The following is a 14,236-nucleotide window of genomic DNA, read 5'->3' as shown; positions in this document are numbered from 1 at the left end:
ATTACAGGTTTCCAAGGGGCACACTTACCTCACCCTTAGTGTGTTAGAACCTCTCATGCACTTTCCTTGACTTACTACAGTTGTCACACCCTTGATATCAATAGGGACATCTTACTTGGCTCTTTGTGAATTCGCGGTCAAGGCATTACCGTACGACACACTGCTGGGACTCCTACTCCAAATAGTCTGAGGTATAATTGGGACTTCTTACCAGGGAGATCCACTAACATGTTGGCGGGTCGAGCAAAGTCAACATTTTGGCACTATATGGATAGCCAAATGACAAGTTCAGTCCTCACATCTGTTTTGAATCTCTACATATCTATCATGACTAACTACCAAGTTCCTATTCCAAAATGTATGTCTTATGGAAACGATTTCATTATATCAGAAAATTTCTCGGATAACTTGTCACATAAAACATATGATGGTGGAGGCCATGTAGCGTTGGTTAGGCATGTGGTTAATGTTGTAGGCTCATGTGAAAGACATGGATTATTTAAAAAATACATGAGTTGCGCGCTATTTGTCTACACGCTTCGAGGGAACCCAATGCACTGGTGTGCCACACTGCCCGAAAAATCTATTCATTCTCTTGCTCATTTATTCGCAGAGATAGACCATGCTTTCAATCACTTCGATCGTAAAGTAATCAAAAAATAAATTCTAAAATCATGAAAAGCACCCAGTGAATCCATTGAAATTTTTTTTACATGCTTCTATAATATTGCATACTAATTCCCTGAAATTGATATTGATTGGGAATTTCATAATGGAAGATTTGAGTATCTTCTTCACATATTCGAACCCCACTTAACGCATTTTCATGATGGAGCTACGCAATCACAGGCAGGCACAGTTGTTGTCACAATTGACTGTCCACCACCGCGAAGTGATGTGGGAGTTCATGCACTCACATTTGTTGAACTGTCACATCCTCCCACCCCACCCTCTCATGATACCTATGCAGACTTGGCTTGAAAGATTGTTGGTTGTCACATGGATTCATTCCCTCAACCTCCATCCCTGCATTTTGTTGATCCTCCAGATTGTACTATCTTCTGTTCTTTCATTCTGGACTCCTCACTTGTCGCGAACAAGGATTAAGTTTCTGACGGATTTGGTGTTATGCAACCAACTTGCGCCATCATTCATGATGAGTGTGTGTTGGAATCTAAAGAGTAACCCGTAGTGAAGGATGACTCCCTTCCAGCTACACCTCATCCACCTTATCTTGACATCCCTTGTGATTCTCCCACTACTAATTTCCCCGTGAAAACTCATTCTCGGATGTTTCTACTCTCGATCATTCACAGGACACGCCAGATGTCAGTATGTCATCACAGTGTTGAGAGGACACATCTTCCTCTGAAAATCTATCCAATCTATCATCTTTCATTTATGAAAACAGAGAGGGTGAACATCTTTGCTTTTCATCTAACCCTCTTCCCGATTCATCAAATCATGAGGATGTCGAAAAACATCATCAATTTTTTTATATTAGTTGTCATGACCTATCCACTTCCTCATCTGATCACGATGTTGATTCAATCATTGTTAATTTGTCTAAGACACTGGTCTACGGTGATCTATCTGTCAACAAAATCGAAACCCCATAGGCTATCAATGCACTTCAGTCCGAGCTGATGGTTATATCAGGCCCTAGCTATCCTGAGGTTGGTTTGACTTCTGGTCAAGAAATTGTCGAAACATTCAAGGCTCCTCATCACTCTCTTCTTTGCATTGAAGATCAACCAAACACCAAGATTTCACTTCCTCCACTCGAACTACACGATCCCATCGCTCATGCATTGGATGAATCTTACACAACAAGCACACATGCACAACATAAGTGGTATACCTTTCTCACGTTTGCTTGCTTATCACAATCAAGAGGATGCAGACACTCAAAACCTACATGCATTGTAGCACAACACCATGGTAGCTCCACAGAGTGCATGTCATGTGCTTTCACTGATGTTTGTTATGTGGTCACTTGTAAACTTGCAGTGTGTTTGTATTCACTATTACATCTTTCTCATTTGTTGGTTCGCACAGCTGTCTTGTTCATGAACCATGCCTTCACCAACATGGGTCAACCAATGCACTGGTGGCTACATTGGAAGTATCACTTCCCGTGACATAGCCCATGCACCGTTAGCTTAGGAGTAGGAGTAGTGTTTGCTTTCAATCTCTTTGCTTGCATGCTTGTTTTCTTAGTTTCTTTGTTGGTTTGTTTGTCTACTTTCTTCTTTTCTTACATGGTTTTCTTGCACTTTTTCTTCTTCTTCTACTTTTGTTTGGGGTTTGTTTTCTTGTCTTGTTCGTAAGTTAGTTTCGCATGAAACCATGTATGAATCATGAATGAAGCTGGGTAAAGTATGAGAGGACTTGTACAACTATCAAAATTTGGTTATCTATTGTCTGCTCTCTTATGTAAGAACTTGTTATCTTCAGTCCATAATACATCAATGGAAAATATGTACTGTTCAAAGTGAACCTTGGTGAAATCACAATGCTTGCGCGCTAACTAGTATCACCTACTGTAGTCAGTTGTTTTTGGGTTAATCCTTGTTAGCTCAGTCAAGTAGAGTAAGGTGAGGGGGAAAACGTTAAAAAGCACGTCAGAGGTATACATAAACTAATTTTGTATAGGAACAACCTCTTCTTCTCTAAATAATCTGGAATCCCTGTTCTGCCTTTGAAACGAATAAGTGCTATGCATAGTTACAAAGATGAAAAATGAAAAAGTGAAAAAAGTTTGAAAAAATGAAAATAAGTAAGGTGAAAGAAGAGAAAGCCTTCCTACGTAGAGAGGTGATGTAAGTAACGCCACCAGGGTACTGACCAGGCTCACTGGAAGCAGAGCCATGCTTGTGTTCCTATGTGACTCCACTTGGGTACTATTTAGGCCTGCTCGTAGCAGAGCAACACCAGAGATGAAACTGAGGCTCTGACGACTATACTACTTATGTACCAATATAGCCCTCAACACCAATCAAAACAATTGTGTTTCCTTGGCTTGGAATGTGTGTTAATCGACCAAGAGCTTGGCAGATGCTACATCTTACAATCGAGGCAGTGTGAAACCAAGAAGAACTGAGAACTAAAAAATACTTCTAGAGGTGTTACACTTACTATTCACGAACAAGGTCCATTCAGAGAGCTGGAGTTCTACCAGTGTGTCGCCAAGTGTTGTAGCGGCTACAACCAACCTCCAAAAGTTTTCCTTACCCTCATTTTGGAGCCTCCCTACCAACCTTCGACAACAGCATGTCTTGCTTTGTCAAGTACACAAGCTTCAGTGATTTTCTTGCAGAATGATAGCCTCTCCATCATAGCTTTTTGTGTTCCTGTCACAAGTTTTTCCTTCGAAATTGGTACAGCTGTAGGCTGAGCAACTCTGTCAAGAAATTACGCAATTTCGGAGGGAAGCTAGCCTTCCCTGCAGAAATTGTGAAATTCTGTCTAGTAGCCTGCTGGGCTCCAGAATTGCACAATTCTGCCAGTTAGGCTTCATCCAAAAAATTATGCAATTCCTCCCAGCAGGGCTACTCAGCCTAGGAATTGTGTAATCCTGGGCAACAGTTAGCTTCTCTACCCATAAATTACGCAAAACTTCTAGCCAGCTAGCCCAGCTGCCTTCTAGAAATGCTAATTTTCTCCCAGCAGTTGAGCAGCCTCTTGCATGTGCAGTGTTTACTGGTTCCCTCTCGGACCGAGAAAAACTGATTTGCATGCATTGGCTACTTCTCCCAAGGCATCATGGAAAGGCATCCCTTGATTCAGGGATCTACTTTTAGCAGCTGGAGGTTGCATGCAATGATCATATCAAAAACCTCCCACTAAGTGTCGCTCTTCCTATGTTTGTGGCATGCATGTCACATATTTGATTTTATCAAAACTCATGAATGGAACATTGCAGAGCTCATTCCTAACATCAAACTTGTAGCTCTGACATATGACATCGCATTTAGGAGCCTCGACACATTCAACTTAGTTTTTTTGGGGTAAGCTCACTTCCAATATCTTGTGTTGCATTTCTGGCACTTTTTGTGTTTCGCTTGTTATGAATGTTGTCTGTTTGATTTCAGTGAGCGTTTTCTGTCATTTTGATACATACTATCTTGTACTAGCACCGTTTCTGTTTTCGTTAGCATCTCACTGCTGTCGCATGCATGAAACTATTTTTCACGAATGGTCGTCGATTCAACGACTTGCCTAACCCACACACATGTTGTTCTGTTTTATGAATCTTTCATTCATTGTTTGCATGCATGATTATTCACTTATGCTTACACTCATTATCTCCATGCATTCACATTCACATTCGTTTTCAGTTGCACGTCGGTGTGTTTGGGTAGCCTTGGCTCAGACTCTGCCTCTCCAAGACAACATTGTGCATTCCTAAGAGGGAAGGCTTTGTCTTCCTCTTAGGAAATGCACATTTTTGCCCAATCACTGTCCTCCAGTATTGCATTGTGCAACTCTGAAGGACAATGACTACAGGCCCAGAAAATTATGCAATGTAGTCACTGAGCCTGCAACCATTTCCAGCTGAGATTGTCCATTGCATTTCCAGCAGTTAGCAACTAGATTGGACTATGCATTGCGCAGTTCCAACAGTCAGTTAGGCTCCCAATAGCCCGGATTGTGCCTTGCGCATTCTTGGCAGTCAGTCTCCTGACCTCCCACCAGAAATTGCATAACCTTCATGATCAGTCACACAAGTATGTTGCAAGTTAGTTTTCAAGTTCCTTTTGGTTTTCGACTGACGGATTGCTTGCCATGAGTGTTTCCATGTCTCCAGGTATCGTAGGTGTTCATCTCCCTCCCAACAGTATAGGTACAACAGTTTCCAAGAGAGCAGAGTCAAAGACACCATTCAGAGCACACTTGGAGATGCAGTTGATCAAGTGTCTATGGACTTGCCTACTCATGAAGACATCAAGTTGTTCGTAGACAAGGAGATCAGGATATGACAGAAGCAACATCATGAACAATAGCTGAAGGCAGCATACAGATGGAATGAATGCAAGGGGAAGGTTGTTGACAACACAGAGCTGGAACAAAGTTGCAAGCTCAAGCAGATCCACTTGTGGTGAAAGCAACATTGGAGACTCACGCTATGAAGTGATGATGCGACATGAAGATCACGTGAAGTCAGAGAACAGAATAGAGAAGGAGTTGCATGTGCTCAAGAAGAAACTCAAGGAAGAACAAGAGCTACATAGATAAGAGAATGATTTGAAGCAAGAATAGGTACAGTAGCGAATGCAACATGCACTCATAGATGAAATTGTGCCCATACCAATTAAAGATCGATCCCAGTAGCTGGCACAGAGCAGACATGGTGAGAAGTGTTGTTGATCATATGCAAGGGAATTCTGTAGCATCCATGTCATCATGCACATGCAAGTGATCCCACCCATTCAACACACTCACCATAGAAAAGACAAGAAGCAAGTCCAACTAGAGCTGAAGATGTAGTTGACAACTATGAGCATGACCACCAGCACACACTGGAATATCAATGCAGAACCATGCATCAGTGTGTTGTTAGTTTGGTCGCACCCAAGAAGACCATGCACATGTTAGCAGACAATTTGGACGGAGGAGCCACACCAATGCACCAGATGTGACAGAGGAAAGAGTATGCTTCAGCAAGATGTCACCATGGAGCGCATGCACACCATCACAAACAACCAAGCTTGGCATCAACTCACCACCTTGACCATTACAAGCATGTCAAAGAGTTGGTCTCACCACAACAGATTGACCATTGGTGATTTCTTGCATGGCTTTCTCAAGCCATTTTGTCTCACATGGGCACATGTGCATTGTAGTGTAACGTCTTGTCAAGTGTAAGTCAAGTGTTGATAGTTGGATATAACATCCATAGAGTAGATGAATTGTCACAAAGGGCAATATCAAGGGTCACCCCACCCTTTTCAATAAAGAGAACCTCATAACCCATTGTAGATTCTTTTTGTCAGCCAAGCTTCCAATAAGACTATCTTGGAGAGAGCTTGGATAATATTGTAATGAGCCTTGGCTTCTCCACTGTGCAAACTAGTATATCTCTTTGGAGGAGCACGTAGCTATGGCTGTAACATTATGCTAATCGAACTAGTGGTTGGACATGGATGTATTGTATGGCTGGAACTTACAATTATTAATATGATAGAGGTAGCACGTTTCATGCATATGTTGTATTGTATTCTATGCTATCAGGTTTACTCTAAATGATATATGTATTTGTTTTCTTACGCATGCATGTATGGACTATTCTGTATAAGTGTGTATGAATCTTTCTAAAATGTGTTGTTGGTTTAACCATGACCTTGGATTTCTTGCTAACTTTCTTTCGAGATTGTGATGCATATTTGCTCGTGTGCTCCCTTCCAAGCCATGTAGTATTACAAGATTCGAAGGGGTGCACTCACCTCACCCTCAGTGTGTTAGAACCTCTCATGCACCTTCCTTGACTTACTACAACTATCACACCCTTACTACTAATAGGTATATCTTACTTTCCTATGTGTGTAATCGCAGTCAAGGCACTACCGTACAACACATTGCTAGGACTCCTACACAAAACAGTCTGAGGTCTAATTGGGACTTCTCACCAGGAAGATCTCCTGACATGTTGGCGGGTCCAGCACCGTCAATAGGATGCGAGTTAGATTTCTTTATGTAAGCCAATGTGTAAAAATATTATGGCCTAATGATGCAACCATAATTATGGGGGGGAATCTCTTGACCCAGCCTTCGTTGATGCAATGTATTCTCTTTTAAAAAAATGGAAAATATCATATGCTACTAAGTGAAAGCATTAAAAAAAATGTTAGGTGCATACAATAATGGATATTCATGCTTAAACACTCCGAGAAGTATGTGACCCTAACATGAAATGAATGATTAATAGTGGATTATAGTAAAATATGGAAAGGAATAGGTGGAAAACTAGATGGCAATATCGAGGAAAATGTGGCATATGATCTTGAGGAATTAAGACTTTTATTAATACAATGTTAGTGGAGATTGGCACAAGTGTTGCCAATTCTTGTTTCCATTCGTGTTGTGCCAACATGGTAAGTGCAATGTTTAATAGTCAATGTTATCCCAAATAAGTACTATAAAGATATTCAATATGACCTTTAATTGTAGGCACATATGAATTATCGTTAAATGTTTGACTAAAATGAACACGTTCTTATGAAAATTATTATGTAATACAACTATACTAACATGGAATGTTGAGATAGGTAATAGGCACATGGATGCAAAGGGGAAGGACCCCATAGTCGTTGCACAAGAAAAAGTACATATAACCTCCAAACTCCTTAACTAATAATTTTCAATATATAGATGAATGTAGATGTTGAAAAGTGAGTTGTGAGGAAACTCATAAGTGAGGTATGCCAGGAAAAGCATGGTTGCATGATTTTGTAATGCAATTTTCTTGTTTTCTTTTGTTTCTTTTGAGCATGGCCATGTTGCTTCTTCATTTTCCTTTAGATTGCTTTGAAGGTTTCTCTTATTTTTTCCTTTTTTGTTTTGCTACTGATGGTTTGTTGGGTGTGAAAGAGTTTAAGGAAAATAACTCTAGAAAATAGTAAATAAAAAGAATTAATAATGGTGTAAAACCTTGATCAAGTCTTATTAAAAAAATATTAGAATAACTAAAGCAAACATTATTGGGTCTACCTGAAGGAAAGATAGTGATAATGACATCCATGAAAGTGGTAAGTTTAGGAGGTTATCGAGAAACATTGATAATGTTTTTTGATGGAATATTTGATATTATGAAATTATGATGTTGTCTAATGTGGTAGATCATTGGCTATGATCCATCATGGGTGAAAAGGTAAGGAAATAATCCTTATGATATATATATATATATATATATATATATATATATATATATATCATAAGGATTATTTCCTTACCTTTTCACCCATGATGGATCATAGCCAATGATCTACCACATTAGACAACATCATAATTTCATAATATCAAATATTCCATCAAAAAACATTATCAATGTTTCTCGATAACCTCCATATAAATATATATATATATATATATATATATATATATATATATATATATATATATATATATATATATATATATATATATATATATATATATATTGTGTGAATGGTATAACAAGGGAATTGGTTTTTCTCATACTTGGGATTGTGCGGTAAGGACAATTACTAGAATATCCATTAGATAAATGTGCAAGATAATCTATTGTTGTCTATTACTATTAATGAGGTGCTTATATTGATGTTTTTACCCTTGATGCGTGCATCAATGAAAGTTGAGAGTGTTTCTTAGCATGTTTGAAGACATGGTGGAAATCAATGAATTTGGAATAGGAGTTAGTGTTTACTCCATAATTGAACTATAATATGGTTAAAGTGCAATGAAAGAAAATTGGGCCTAAGGACACCACTTGAATGATGAAATATGAAATGAAGGATGCACTTCATATGTTGTTCCACGGAAAATGGAAGCCTAAAAACACCAAGGGAAATGTCCTGTTTCAAGAGGAGGGGATGTGAAATACCCTTGGTAACTCCATTTACGGTTGTTTTTACTTTTGGTTGAAAAGTTAGAAAAGGACAAATGACATATGATATATATGTTGATGTAAATATTATTTGCAATAATGTAATTATAAATTATTTTTCGATGTGTTAATTCTCTGAGGAAAAGGTTAAATTTTAACTTGAGAGGCTAAACCCTAACTCTTATGGAAAAATGGTTCAACTCGGTTATGCCCAAAAGAGGCAGTAACAAAAAGAAAAGAAAATTCCTTCATCTATCATTCTTCCTGGGACCATTGCAACATTCGAGGGAAAAGAAAAGAAAAATGACAGATTACATACCATAATGTATTATTGTATGGTTGGAGATAAATTCCACATTGCATTCTCTGTTAAAAAGGAGTATGGGAGTTCCTGATAGAAATATTTCTGATTGGATATATATTGGTAGTACTTGTAGAATAACAAGATGTTGTTAAGGTTTCAAGATGTAAAATAAGGGAGTAGATTTTTTACTAAGACTTACAGGAAAGCTCGAGGGGAATTGACCATAAACTTTGGTTCAAGGTTGGCTAGAATGCAAAGCCCTTTATCCTATTCCTAAAGGGATTTGTATAAGTATAGACTTTCTTCCTTTTATATGAGCAATAATCCAATGGTAGAGACCTAAAAAAGAAAATATATGAGACTGAGCATTCTCATAATTTGAGAGAAGTAAGGAGTAGCGTACATAAGAAAATCATTCCTTTTACATAAACTTTTGTATAAAGATATTTTTATTATATAACCCTACAAGTCATGGTATTATCCCCACAAAATTATACATAAATAATAATTACATTTTGACTCACCATAAAATCCTCATTCTGACAACCACGAAGAAAAATTACAAGAACCCACTTATACAAACATATATGAGTAAAGCCTATCAACCGTGGCTCTCATGTTTTTTTTTCTTGTTGAGGCTTTCAACAAAAATCCCATGGCCATATTTTGTTTATTTATCAAGTTCTTAAGACGAGGATTGAACTAAACATAAGCAATTATAAGAGTGATTACTCAGCCAAAGGAAGAAACAAGAACTTGAGACTCTTGCATAGTATTTGATAAAATTTAACCCTCATAAGGAAAATTCTTCTAGTAGTGAGACAAAGATCAATGCTCCATGTAAAAACTTGCATAGAGATTTTTAGAATTTTTAATAGTTATTTCTGTGCAATTGAACTATAGGGCAGAATGGCTAACAATATGGTCGAATATTCATCTATATAAAATGTAGAATACATTTTTATTTCCTATAAATAGAAACCAGTAAAAGTAAATAGGTAAGTTTGAATTGGTATATAAGTTAACTAAAATAAAAACTTGGGAAAATGTTGAAATAAAAAGGAATAAATGGTGTCTCTAGAGAGGTTACCTCGAATAGTGGTGCAGTAAGTTTCTCTTCCAAAGTGTTTGGAGGAATCATTGAGATTCCATGGTAGGGATACAAACCCTTATCAATTTTGGAAGAGATAAACCTTATAAAATTCCAAATTTGAGCATCTTAATGAAATTTTGAGGAATATTGCTCATTTGAGCAAAAACGTCAAGTAGAAGCTTGAAGAGAAAAGAGAAAAAGAACTAAATTCCTTTCCTACCCTTTTTACCTATGATCAGCTTTTGGAAATGCCACTCCTGCTACTCAACCACACTAGGAAATTGTTGGTGGAATGGTAATACTAGGATTTAGAAAAAACCTTCAAAGAATGAGGCTGATGAATTAGGATTTGAAGTGTGACTACAAAGATCTATTTCACCTCAAGGTCAAGATCATAATGAGCCTTTGTTAGTGGGATTGGTTAGGGTAGTTACCCTAAACCTCACCCAACTCAATCCCTACTATCCATTGTAGGAATTTACAGGGTAGGTTCTTCAGATAGAACACCAAAGGACACCGCTCACAAACAGATCACAGATCAATACACCAACATTCTTGAGGTGGTTAAAACCCTCAAATAGGGAAATAGTCCATGGCCTGAGCCAACGCGGCCACTTCAGGCAATTTATTAATAAAAGAAAGAAAATTTTCATAAGATTCTCTTATGAATGGTCCCATTACAAATGACCTGCCATGCTCTTTAAATAGAGATCATGGACCAATTGGGTGTTAAGCCATGAATAAAGTGTCGGTAATGTTGAGGAGAGAATGAATCGTCGCATCACTTCATGTATACAACATATAGTGACTATCAGATTGTAAGTTACAAAGGTACATAGTAAAGAAACAAAATTTACCCAACTCTACACTAGACCAAGGTATACTTAACTATTTACTATGTGTTGGAATATCCTAACATCCCCCCTTAAGAACAACTTGGGATAGGATTGAAGGATGTAAAAATATAGCACAATAGGATAAGGAAGGAGGCAATAGAGCCTATCCCCCCTTAGTGACAACTTCCTAAACTCCAACCATAAATCGAATTTTATTAAACTTCACCTCTTTGAGAGCCTTTCTAAAGATGTGTGCAACTTGATCACCAGTTGAATAATATTGTACTTCAAGAACATGGTCATGAATGAGATTTTTGATGAAGTGCATGTGCAGTTCAATTTGTTTGTTGCGTTGATGCTGGAATGGATCTTTGCATAGTTGAATGACACTTTGATCATCACACCAAAGTGTAGTCAGATGCTGCTGTTGAAACCAAAACTCCGACAGGATTTGACGAAACCACAGGGCTTCCTTACTAGCTTCTACGGTGCCATGATACTCTGCTTCTCCTTCAAAGAAATAGAAATGGAACTTTGTTTCTAGATAGCCCATGTAATAGGTCAAGAACCAAGAGTCAAGACATAACCTGCAATAGACTTCCGATCATTAGGGTCACCAGACCAATCAGAATCAGTGAAACCAACCAATAGAGGAGATGCTTTTGCACTGTAATGAATCCCAAACTAAATTGTACCTCTAACATAATGACGTATTCTTTTAGCTGCTTCCCAATGACTTTCATGCAGGTTTTGCATAAACCAAGCAATAAGACCAACAACAAAAGAAAGGTCTGGATGGGTATGGGTCAGATATAAAATGTTTCCTACAAGCTGAAGGTATAAGGTAGAATCAACTTCAGGGGAAGTACAAGTGACTGAAAGTTTGGCTCTAGACTGAAATGGATAAGGGGTTGTCGTACAGTCTTCCATGTGAAAGTGGCATTGAAGATCACATGCATACCTGGACTAGGAAAGGGAAATACCTTCCTTGGATTGCAAGACTTGAAGATCAAGAAAATAATGAAAGTGTCCTAAGTCTGTCATTTCAAACTTATTTTTAAGGTTGGACTTCAGATGGTTTATAAGGTTGGGATCACTACCAGTAAGAATAAGATCATCAACATAAAGAACAAGAATAATAAGAGACTTACCCACTTTCTTAGTGTAGACAATACTGTCAGAATAACACCTAGAAAACACACTATCTAAAAGAAAGCTATCGATTTTGGCATACAAAGCCCGAGGGGCTTTCCTGAGACCAGAAAGGGATTTACTAAGCCGACATACAAGGTTGGATTCTATTTGTATAAAGCGAGGAGGTTGTTCCATATAGATTTCTTCATGCCAGTCCCCATTCAAGAAGGCAGATTTAGCATCCATTTGATGGACTTCCCATTTGAAAGAGGGAGCAAGGGAAAGAGTAAGGTAGATAGAGTTCATTTTGGCAACATGGGGTAAACTTTCAGTATATTCAACGCCTTTAACTTGTGAAAAACCCTTAGCAACAAGACGAGATTTATGTTTATCAACTTTTCCATCTGGTCCAAACTTGGTTCTCTAAACCCATTTACATCTAACAAGTTTTCTTCCCTTTGGAAGAGGAAGAAGATCCCATGTATCATTTTGCAATAATGAAGGATATTCTTCATTCATAGCTGCATCCCAATCTGGATGGCTTGAAGCTTCTTCAAAGGTGTCAGGATCATAATTCACTGAAGCTTGAGCCAGTAAAGAAGAGGCTCTATTGAACTAAGAATGTGTATGTCGTTGATCTGTAGGATCACCTGCAAGAGCACCTACTGCATCCCGAGTAGCACAGACCCATTTTGGAAGCTGGGGAGCTAAAGGAGGATCTTGAGAAGGTGGGGGCGGATTTTCATCCTTACTGTCATCATCTGAAGAAGAAATATTTTCAGAGGTAGAAGGGATAGAGAGATGTGGCACATATGTTGAACTAGGCTCGTAGGCCAATATATTTTCATCAAAATTTACATCTCTTCTAATCATAACATTTTTGGATTTAGGTGAAATAAGTCTATATCCTTTGACATCTTTAGAATATCCATCAAAAATACATTTTTCACTCTTAGGTTATAAGGCTTTATTTTTCTCATCTGGAATATGGGCCCATGCTTCAGTTCCAAAAACATGAAAGTGACTTACATATGGTTCAATTGAGCTCCATGCTTCTTCAGGAGTGATATTCTTTAAAACCTTAGTAGGAGTGTGATTTACTATGTAATTTTCACAGTTAATTCCTTCTTCCCAAAAATTAAGACTAAGTCCTTTAGATTGAAGCATACAATTAGAAATTTCTTTTAAAGTGCGATTTTTCCTTTCAGCTACACTATTTTGTTGTGGAGTATATGGAACATTATGTTTCAATTGAATTCCATACTAATTGAAAAAGTTGATGAATTTGTTTTTGACATACTCTCTTCCATTATCAGATCTTAGCTTAAGAATTTGAAGTCTAGATCATTTATCAACAAAGGACTTAAAGGCCAAGAACATGTTAAATACTTCACTCTTGAGTTTTAAGAAGTATACCCAAGTGCGTCTGAAGAAATCATCAATGAAAGTTAAGAAATACTTGTAGCTAGAGAATGAAACAACTGGAAGTGGACCACATAAATCACTATGCACAAGTTGTAAAGGGGTTGAGGCATGCCAAGATGCACGTTTTCAAAACTATCCCAATGATGTTTTTTGAGTACACATCCGGAACAAATACCATCTCTAAAAGATGCCATAGGAAGACCTGCCACCAAATTTTCATTACATAGATTTTGAAGGGAGAGATAGTTTGAGTGACCAAATCGCTCATACCAAAGTTTTCTCACCTCACCATTATGAGCAACTAAGACTGAGGGAAGAGTTGATGACCCAAAGTTGTTAAACTTATACAACCTTGTAGAATCATGATCAATTCCAGTAGCTAAAATCTGTCTAGGATCTCTTACGTCCTTAATTACAACATCATGAGGTGAAAATTCAATGTTTTTACCTTCACCTAAATGAGTTATCTGATATACAGATAGAAGGTTGCAGGACAAGGTTGGAACAAATAAACATCATTAAATTGATCATTGTCTAGATGAATAGTTCCAGTCCCTACAACATTAAGAGATCTATCATCACCAACATATATATTTTTGGTGTTACAATCATTTAAAGAAGAAAACATGGCTTTGTTTTTGGCCATGTGATAAGAATCTCCATAATTAATGCGCCACTCATGAGAATGAGAAGAAGAAGATACATTTAGTCCATAACCAGACCAAGATGCTTAACAACCACATGCAGAAAGTGTTATTCCTAAAGATGAAGTTGAAGAGTGCTCCAAATGGATGTCACTTTTCTTCATTGCTACTTCCAAGGCTTCCATCTTCTTAAAACATTTGGATTCTAAGTGGCCA

Source organism: Pinus tabuliformis, chromosome 3_2 (assembly GCF_031772625.1).
Source record: "Pinus tabuliformis cultivar Carrire ecotype Pingquan chromosome 3_2, CPIR1, whole genome shotgun sequence".
NCBI classification, from domain to species: Eukaryota; Viridiplantae; Streptophyta; class Pinopsida; order Pinales; family Pinaceae; genus Pinus; species Pinus tabuliformis.
This window is presented reverse-complemented; position numbering follows the sequence as displayed.